This window comes from Cervus canadensis, chromosome 30, assembly GCF_019320065.1.
Source record: "Cervus canadensis isolate Bull #8, Minnesota chromosome 30, ASM1932006v1, whole genome shotgun sequence".
Taxonomy (NCBI): domain Eukaryota; kingdom Metazoa; phylum Chordata; class Mammalia; order Artiodactyla; family Cervidae; genus Cervus; species Cervus canadensis.
In genome coordinates, this window is record NC_057415.1 from 1,220,850 (window position 1) to 1,229,883 (window position 9,034).

Consider the following 9,034-nt stretch of genomic DNA (forward strand, 5'->3'; position numbering starts at 1 on the left):
GGATGGCTTGGAAAGGAAGAGGTTGGCAGGAAAAAGTATCAGAGAGTTAAATATGAGTCAAAAGGAGTAAGAGAAGCCGCCCTTTCATCTAGTGGGGCAGTTCTAGAAACTTCTTCATCTCCTCTCTTCCTCTAGTCAGGCCAGTTAAGAATCCCCACCATACATTATTTTCCTCTTACTCCATGGTAAAGGCTGAGACCATCCATCCCCACTTCCTTCCATTTTCCAAAATCGAAGATGGCAGTCCACCAGCAACTGTATGTTAAGCACCCTTCTCTCAAGACCCAGTTGGGTCCCAGCATTGAGCTGTGCGGTCCTAACCCCTCAGCCCTGATGCGGCACCTTTGACCGAGTCCAGCTGGGCTGCTGGTGGTGATCAGCCTTCCCGATGGTCCACACTCCAATGAGGAAGATGCCCCTGGCTCTTTGCAGAAAAGAGGTCTGGGTGACACAGAGCTATGGAGTCTCTGAGACCAGCTTTGGGGAAAAAAAAAAAACAGCAAGAAGCTCAAACATCTCCACTAGTATTTCTCTCTTATTTCCCCATTAAATCAGAGAGAAAAATTGGTGTACTGGGTCAATTTCTACTTTTCAAAACTGGATTCAGCAGCCAAGAGCAGATGAGTGTTGGTAACTTGCTACCCCAAAGGAGCCGTTGAGGGGACCATTTCCCAGGAGAGCCATCCTCTGTTTCCTGTTCTCTGGGGCGGGTGGCTCCAGCCTGGCCCTGAGCTTCCCAGCCCCCTGTCCCCATGGGCATGGCCTCTGGCCAGCAGGAGGTGGCCTGACCCACCCAGCAGTGGGGTCTCCCTGGCCCTGTGGCTTGGCTGACCAAACAGCAAGAGAAGATCCAGGGCTGGAGCAGGCTATTAGCTCCTTGGAAGAGAACTCTCTTAATCACATAAATTAACCACACTGTATATTGTGCAAACTTGGACCGAAGCAGCCCCGCAGAAGGGGGTTCATAACAAGGGCTGTTAATATTTATGGCTGACATCACGGGTTCCTCGAGTCACTATAACGAGCCCATTGCAGCCTGAGTAGCTGCAACCTTCCAGCAGAGGCAAAGAGGAGGAGAAAGAAGCAGAGGAGGGAACGGATGGGGTCTGCCTTCCTGATCCGCACTGCAAGGCCCCTTCCAGTGGTGGAGGTGTCTGCTGAATGCCTGCTGTGTATGCGACATTGAGCCACGTGCTAGGGTATGGAGGTGGAGAAGAAAACTCTTATAGAACACAGTTCCTGTCCCCGATGCTCAGTGAGGCCAAACAAACTGAAACATCAGAATTTGGAGCAGAAAAATGTTTGTTGCAGGGCCATGCAAGGAGAAGGGTGGCTCAAACTCCTCTAAGGGTTTCAGCAAAGTGCTTTTAAAGGCAAGGTGAGGAAGGGGTGTGGTTAGTTGCTGCAAACTACTTGGCATCAGAATCCTTTGTTCTTGTAGCTGTTCATGTTTGTCAGGTCAACTGTAAATCTCAATAAAACAAATGTCATTCTCTGTTCTGCAGCTTTTTCTCTCTATACGAATGGACTCATTAAAGGTCAGAGCCTTGAGAATAAGCTATTCTCTATACTTCAGGCTATAGGCAGTGTTCTTTTGCAACAGGTACAGGGCCAGACTGACCAAACACAAGAAATAGAACAGATCTAATAAGGAATCAGATTTGTTCTTCCCAATTACGAAACTACCAAGGATCCAAGTGAATGAGTTCTAGGACAGGGGTGCTCCAGGTTTGGGCTCAATAGACCCATATTGTCTGGATCAGGGAGAATGAACCAGGGCAGAAGTATATGGTTTCCAGCTGAAGAGTCTCAGTTTGGGGAAAACTGATGTGATTCTTCTTTAAAAAACGTAGTGGGTGCCCATCACCCCCAGGGCCTCAGTTTCTTTCCTGAGAAGAAGCTTCATACACTGAACTCTTTTCCTGCAATCTTTTGAACTGGCAACTCCATATTGAAACCCTTAAAGGTCATTAGACTGAGCTGGTATTGAGGAGTAGTATGGGGGAGTGAGGAGACCTTGAGAGAATGCAGGGGTCTTCCAGTCTCTTCAGAAGACCCATAGAGGACGATGGGATTCTTTGTGAGTGGCTGACTGACAGCCACCAGGGAAGGACTCCTTAGCCCTGAAACCTGGTGCCCTGACTGTACCCAGGGCACTTCAGGCCTAAGTGGTCCAAAAGGAATAGTCCACCCTGGCTCTAGGCCTGCCCTGCCAGTTCCATTGACTGATGTTGGACAGAGCTCTTCTCTGGGCCTGCTTCCAAGTTTGCACAAGGAGGAATTTTGGCCAGACAAGAAGCTCTAACTTGGGCTAATGGAGCCTGACTGGTTATAATGCCAGACATAGGATGTGTGTATGCATGGGGAAAAAACACCAAGGAAAGGTGCAATCCAAGGCCCCAGGCTGGGTTTCTGGGGCTCCAGGAACCACCAGAGTAAAGGCAAAAATGTATCAGACAGTTCAATTCAGTCACTCAGTCGTGTCCGACTCTTTGCGACCCCTGGCAGCACGCCAGGCCTCCCTGTCCATCACAAACTCCCAAAGTTTGCTCAAACTCATGCCCATCGAGTCGGTGATGCCATCCAGCCATCTCATCCTCTGTCATCCCCTTCTCCTCCTGCCCCCTGCCCCCAATCCCTCCCAGCATCAGGGTCTTTTCCAATGAGTCAACTCTTCCCATGAGGTGGCCAAAGTATTGGAGTTTCAGCTTCAGCATCAGTCCTTCCAATGAACACCCAGGACTGATCACCTTCAGGATGGACTGGTTGGATCTCCTTGCAGTCCAAGCGACTCTCAAGAGTCTTCTCCAACACCACAGTTCAAAAGCATCAATTTTTCGGCACTTAGCTTTCTTCACAGTCCAACTCTCACATCCATACATGACCACTGGATAAAGCATAGCCTTGACCAGACAGACCTTTGTTGGCAAAGTAATGTCTCTGCTTTTTAATATGCTGTCTAGGTTGGTCATAACTTTCCTTCCAAGGAGTAAGCGTCTTTTGTATGTATATTTTTTGGCAAAGAGGATCAGTAGCTTTCATCAGATTCTTAAAGAGCTCGTGACCCATTAAGAACAACAGTGGTGGTGGTTTAGTTGAGAAGCCGTGTCCAACTCTTTGTGACCCCAGGGACTACAGCTACCAGGCTCCTCTGTCCATAGCATTCTCCAGACGACAATACTGGAGTGGGTTGCCCTTTCCTTCTCCAAGAACCACGGTGTTTAGATCTGACTTTCTTGAGTTCTAAAACTTCTTTGCTTCCATCAGCTTCTCTCCCTGCGTATAAGCTCTAGATGGGACTGCCCTGAGGTCTCTTGAGTGCAAAGTGGGGACACATTCTGGGATGGAGTTAAAGGAACTCACCCAACACATGATGGGTTTAGATGGTACAGAATTGTAGGCATGGCTTTTGGAGCTGCACGGGGTTGAGTGTGAATTTCAGCTTTCCTATTGCAGTGATATCTGTGAGTCTCAGTTTCCTCATCTGTAAAATTGGCATGAAACGGGGTGACTCCAAGCCTGTAAAAATAGGCAAATAAGTAATAGGCCGTTTATGGATAGTACACTAAGATCTTAGATAAAATAAAATTAACAGTATGTTTAGACTTTACAGCCACTCTGGAGTAACATCTACATCAGACAGTTGTCTTGAAGATGATGTGTAATGATAAATATAAACTGCCTGGCATGGTGCAAGTGCCAATAAATATTACCAATCATAATAATTGCCATTTTTATGTCTGTGCCACGGTTTGCATCCTGGGCAAAGATTTTGCTCCTGTCTTCAGATGATATCTCTGACTATAGGCACCTCCCCAAGTTTCCCTGCGATGCTGTGTGTCAGGAGGAGCCCTTATATTTGAGGCCTTGATGGGAGCAGATGGACCTGAAGAAGATGGGCCGGGATTCAGGCATCTAGCCAACCAACTAGAGGCCCAGAGGAGGGCCCTGCAGGGACATCAGACAAGTGGTTCAGAGGGTGCAGGGCCAGGCAGGGTCCAGGATCCTGCAGCAGTTGAGAGAGTAGTACAAGTGAATTCACCCTGCAGTTGGTCCTCTAGTGTTGATTGTGGCCAAGGGGAGATGAATAAGAGCCCAGCAGGTGAACTCTGCTCCTGATTGCCACATGTTCCCAGATGCTGTGATTATTTCTCTTCAGGGAAGGGGCCACAGAAGAAAATGCAGTGCAAGTCAGTGTGGGTGACTGAGCATTCTCCAAAAACAGAGAAGGCCTGATTCTGCCTGCAAATCTATATTCTCAAAAGCCTCTCCCCATCCACTCTTTAATTAGAATGGAGCACAGCCTTGTGGAGGAGGCGAGCAGAGATGCTTAGAGAAGCTGGAAAGGCTCTCTCTGGTTCTCTGCATGAGAGTCAGATCCCCAGGGGTGAGGGATGAAGCAAAGTTTGGAATGAGGGGAAGTTGTCTGATGGATGGAGGCAATGAGAAAAAAAATCTATTAGTGGTGCTTTGAGTTCCTTAGAGAATGGTTCCTGAGGAAGCCAAGTAAACAACTTCCTGATACTGGAGATTTGTTAATTAAGCACTTGGAACAGGCTCTGGGGGAGGAAGGCAGACAACTATAGAATCTGACTTCTGAGAGTCTTCCAGCTTTCGGAGAGAAGGCAGTGCATCTCAGGGCCAGTGGCCCAAGGTTTCTCCCAGCCTCAGTGTGAGGACCCTGGTTGATGTCAATATAAGAGTTCGTGCTCACGGTTGGACCACATATGGGGAAAGACGGGGGAGAGGCTGAGCTGAGCATTTAGTGACAGACATGGTGTGCTGTTTTCATCTTGATGTCCATGAGCTCTGTGGCATGCAGAGCTAGCAATATTTGACCTGTCCAGGGAAAAAGTCACTCAGGTATCACCCGAGGGGACCTTGGCAAGGATTGTCCTCACGGATTCCTGGAACTTCTGCAGGAGTGCATCATGGCTTTGATTAAGCACAGGACACCTCTGAGCTTCTCTTTCAAAGAGAGCATATTCCTGAGAAAAGTAATGTATTAACTCACTATGTCTTCTGTAAAGAAAGTTGTTTAGGGCAGGGGTGATGTGTGCTGAGTCGCTTCAGTTGTGTCTGACTCTTTGTGACCTCGTGGATTATAGCCTGCCACAGTCCTGCATCCATGGGACTCTCCAGGCAAGAATGCTGGAGTGGATTGCCTGCCCTTCTGCAGAGAATCTTCCTGACTCAGGAAGGAATTCACGTCTCTCACGTCTCCTGCATTGGCAGGTGGGTTCCTTACCACTAGTGCCACCTGGGAAGTTCCTTGACTGAAGAAATGGGTCCTCAGAGGAGTGAATGATCAGGGGTCAAGGAAGGTGGGGGGCTGCAAGTCACCACACCACCCAACCCAAGAGAATTGGGAAGATGGAGGAGTATGCCATGATCACCCTCAGGCTCCCTTTTCATCCTGCCCAGATGTCCGAGTGATGCCCCAGAAGGAGAAGCCCAAGAGAGAAGGAAAAAGAAGGAAAAAATGGGGACATAGATGATAATTCCCATGAGCTCATGGGTTTTCAGAGCCAGTCCGATTTGGGCTGCTGCCCTGTTTCTGGTGAGCGAATCAGGATAAACAGTTCCTTCTCTTCCTACCTCTCACCACTGCTAGGTGACGGCACCAGGCATTCCACTCCCTGTGCCCACAAAGAGCTGTGAAAATAAATGTTTGTAAATGGAATCATCTGGAGGAGTTATGTAGGCGAAGGAATCCTAGGAAGACCCTTGTAGAAGAGAGAATCCTTCCTGTGAAAGGAGTGCATCCAGCCCAGCTCCCACCCCATTACCCAAGTCTAATGCTCATGGCCCTTCCCTAAAGAGCAGGCCCAGTCTTATCCCCAGACAAGTATAGCTTGCTCTGGCTTCAGGCTTCCAGGAAATGTCCCTTCTCCATCAGGTGGAAACCAGCATCTCCAATTCAGACGACAGTCCTGTACCCAACACCACTTTCCATAGCTCCAAGTTATGCAAAGCTGGACGTGTTTGAAGACAAAGAGAAGCTCTCCTCTCCCCCACATGGGAGACACAGATGCACAGTCAAGGATATGGCAAGGAGGCAGCTCCCAGGAAAAACATATTTACCTTCCAGGTTAGATTCTCCAACATCCAGCAGTGTGATGCAGAGCCCTTGAGACAGAGGGGACTGACCAGTCTGAGAGGAGGATGGCAGCTGGGAAGCTTTTGCTGAAATCTGTGTTGGCTGCAGGCAGCGTCCACAAAGTGGGGTCTAGCCATCCTCTCTGGGCTCCATTCCTTCAGTGAGCACCATGATGGAGCTCCCTGAGAAAAAGTGGGCAGGGGAAATGGAAGGGAGAAGGACAAAGTAAGCACGGGGCTGAGGCTAGCGATGTTCTACCATCTCCTCTTCTCCTTTTGTGTAGCCCCAGTCCAGGCCGTCCACCACTGTCCTGGTATTTCTAGCTGAGAAGCAGAGGGACTTTCTTCTGTTTCCACTTTTTCTCCCTACCTCTAACTTTCCCAGCCTCAGCAAGCAGACTCAGCCTTCCCTCTGCCATCTTTTTATTCCTCACAATGACTGAGTGATGTTGAGATGTTCATTTCCTTGGGAAAATAAGGAAACAGCCTCAGGGAACTTAGATAACTCGTCAAAAAGCACGCTACCTGGAAAGATCAGAGTTAGGATGGTGAACACCCATTTCTTGACAAGAAGACTAGCCCGGTGGTTCCTGCAGTACACGTAACCCACCTGCAGTAAACACCCGGGGAGGTCCTCCTATGGGGCCTCATCTAAATTTATCCTTCCAGATCTCTGCCCAGGTCTCACACTTGTCACTCACTTTGCTTTGATAACATATTGTTTACAGATAAAGCTGGCCCTGCTCTCACCAACAGACCTTTGCATCTACCAGAGTAAGAAGTGAAGATGTTCAGATCTGTAAATGGCACTCAGCAACCACTGCCTGTGGGAGACCTGCAGTGTGGGAAGCCCCCAGCTTACCTTAACTTGTCTCTGTTGCCCAAGTCTCAGGAGACTACATGAATCAAGAGAGGAGGAACCATTTCTGTGTGTGGATTTCCAGGGACTGTGATATCAATAATCATGGACTCCTTCACCAAGCTGTTGCAAAGGGACATGAGTTTGTTCTTATCCTGGGAGCTAGTAGCAGAAGATTGCACATACATGCTAATTACTGGCTCATAGAAGAGAGATATAACAATAACATGGGAACTACATGTGTTAAAGGCTTTCTTCTTTCCCTCTAAAGACTGGATTCTAAGCATTGTAGCTTCAGCAAATCCGTAGGAGACAAGGATAAGTGACAAGGGAAACAGGGAATAAAAAGTCCCCACAATGGAGAGCATAGCTACACTGAATGTAGTGTCTTGATCATTGCTAGGACCTCACACAGGAAATTGTCTACCTTGTAGTTGCCACAAAGTGGCACCTGGACAGTGAGGGATGGCTGGAGCTAGGAGTTAGCCAAAACACTTAGCCACTGTGACCACTAGGAAGATAACAGAGTTGCTGATGCGTGATAGCTGGGTACCTGAAAGGCTTGCAGATGGCCTTGCAAGGACATCAGAGCTAAGAGGATGTATTCGGTGGCTCCCAGGAAGTGAAACACACAAAACTGGGTCACACAGCCTCCACAGGTGATAGACTTATGTGGGGGCCAGAGGGTCAGCAGCAGTCGAGGGACAGTGGTAGTGCAGGAAGGAGAGGCTGGAAAGGAAGAAGTACATAGGGTTGTCAAGGTAAGGATCCACCCTGGATACCCACTTGTTGTAGATGTAAGCAGCAAGCACTACTATGAAGAGTGGCATTTCCAACCAGGGATGGTAAGAGAAACCCAAGAGAATGAAAATATTTGAAGTACTTGTGTTGCCTGCATTCATAACTGATTTTGCTCTAATTGGTGGATTTAAGTCAAAGTGAAGATTTTCATTTCAGTATCAAGTATTATTTTTTCATTTTTTTATTTTTTATTTTTTTTATTTTTAAATTTTAATTGGATAATAATTACTTTACAATAATGTGATGGTTTTTCCCATACATGAACATGAGTTGGCCGTAGACACCCACGTATCCCCTTCATCCTGAACACCCCTCCGACCGCCCTCCCCACCCCCTCCCTCCAGGTTTTCACAGAGGACCAGCTTTGAGTGCCCTGCGTCAAACATCAAACTCCCACCGGCTATCTATTTTACATATGGTAATGTATATATTTCAGTGCTATCCTCTCAAATCACCCCATCCTCTCCTTCTCCCACTGATGGTTAATTTATTCAGTTAAATAAAGTCAGTTATGAAGGGAAAAAATTAACCAAAGACTCCTTTCAACCTCGGAGACAAGAATCCTTTTAGTTCTTCAAGGTGTTGTGGGCCATGCAGGTCAGTAGAAGGGCAGTCTTGTTAAAGCTATTAAGCGAATCCAGGATTGAGTGATCAATATTGTTAAGATGTAAATTTTTTCCAACTGATTTACAGATTCAACATGTTTACAATGAAATACAAGCAGGCTTTAAAAAAAAACAACAACACATCAGAATTTGACAAACTGGTTCTAAACTGATACAGAATTTCAAAGGATCTAACACAGCCAGAACAGTTTTGAAAAAGAAGCAAGTTGGAGGACTTACTTACCTGATTTCAAGACTTACTACACAACTGTGATGCCCTACACTGCATAGTACTGAGTAAGGATAGCTATATATCAATGAAACAGAATAGAGAGTCAAGAAATATACTCATACTTATATGTCCAATTTATTTTCCACAGAGGTGGCAAGGCAACTTGATGAATGAAAGAAAAATCTTTCAACAAACTGTGTTAGAACAACTAGAACTACTGAAGAGGAAAAAGAAATGATCCTTCATCCTTACCTCATGCTATTCAGAAAATTAACCTGAAATGGATTATGAACCTAAATGTAAGAGCTAAAACTATACAATTTTACAAAAATTCATTGAAGAAGGGCTTCAAAACCTTGGATTAGGCAAGTGTTTCTTAGGACACAAAAAACATACAACAGTGGAGACATAATACAGTAAATTAAATGTTACCAGTTT

At 46.7% G+C, this 9,034-nt stretch overlaps 1 pseudogene; it reads right to left on the bottom strand.

The window, feature by feature from the left end:
• Positions 1 to 6,229: 6,229 nt before the first annotated feature.
• Positions 6,230 to 7,860, bottom strand: LOC122431616 (annotated as a pseudogene).
• Between the last annotated feature and the right edge of the window lie 1,174 nt (positions 7,861 to 9,034).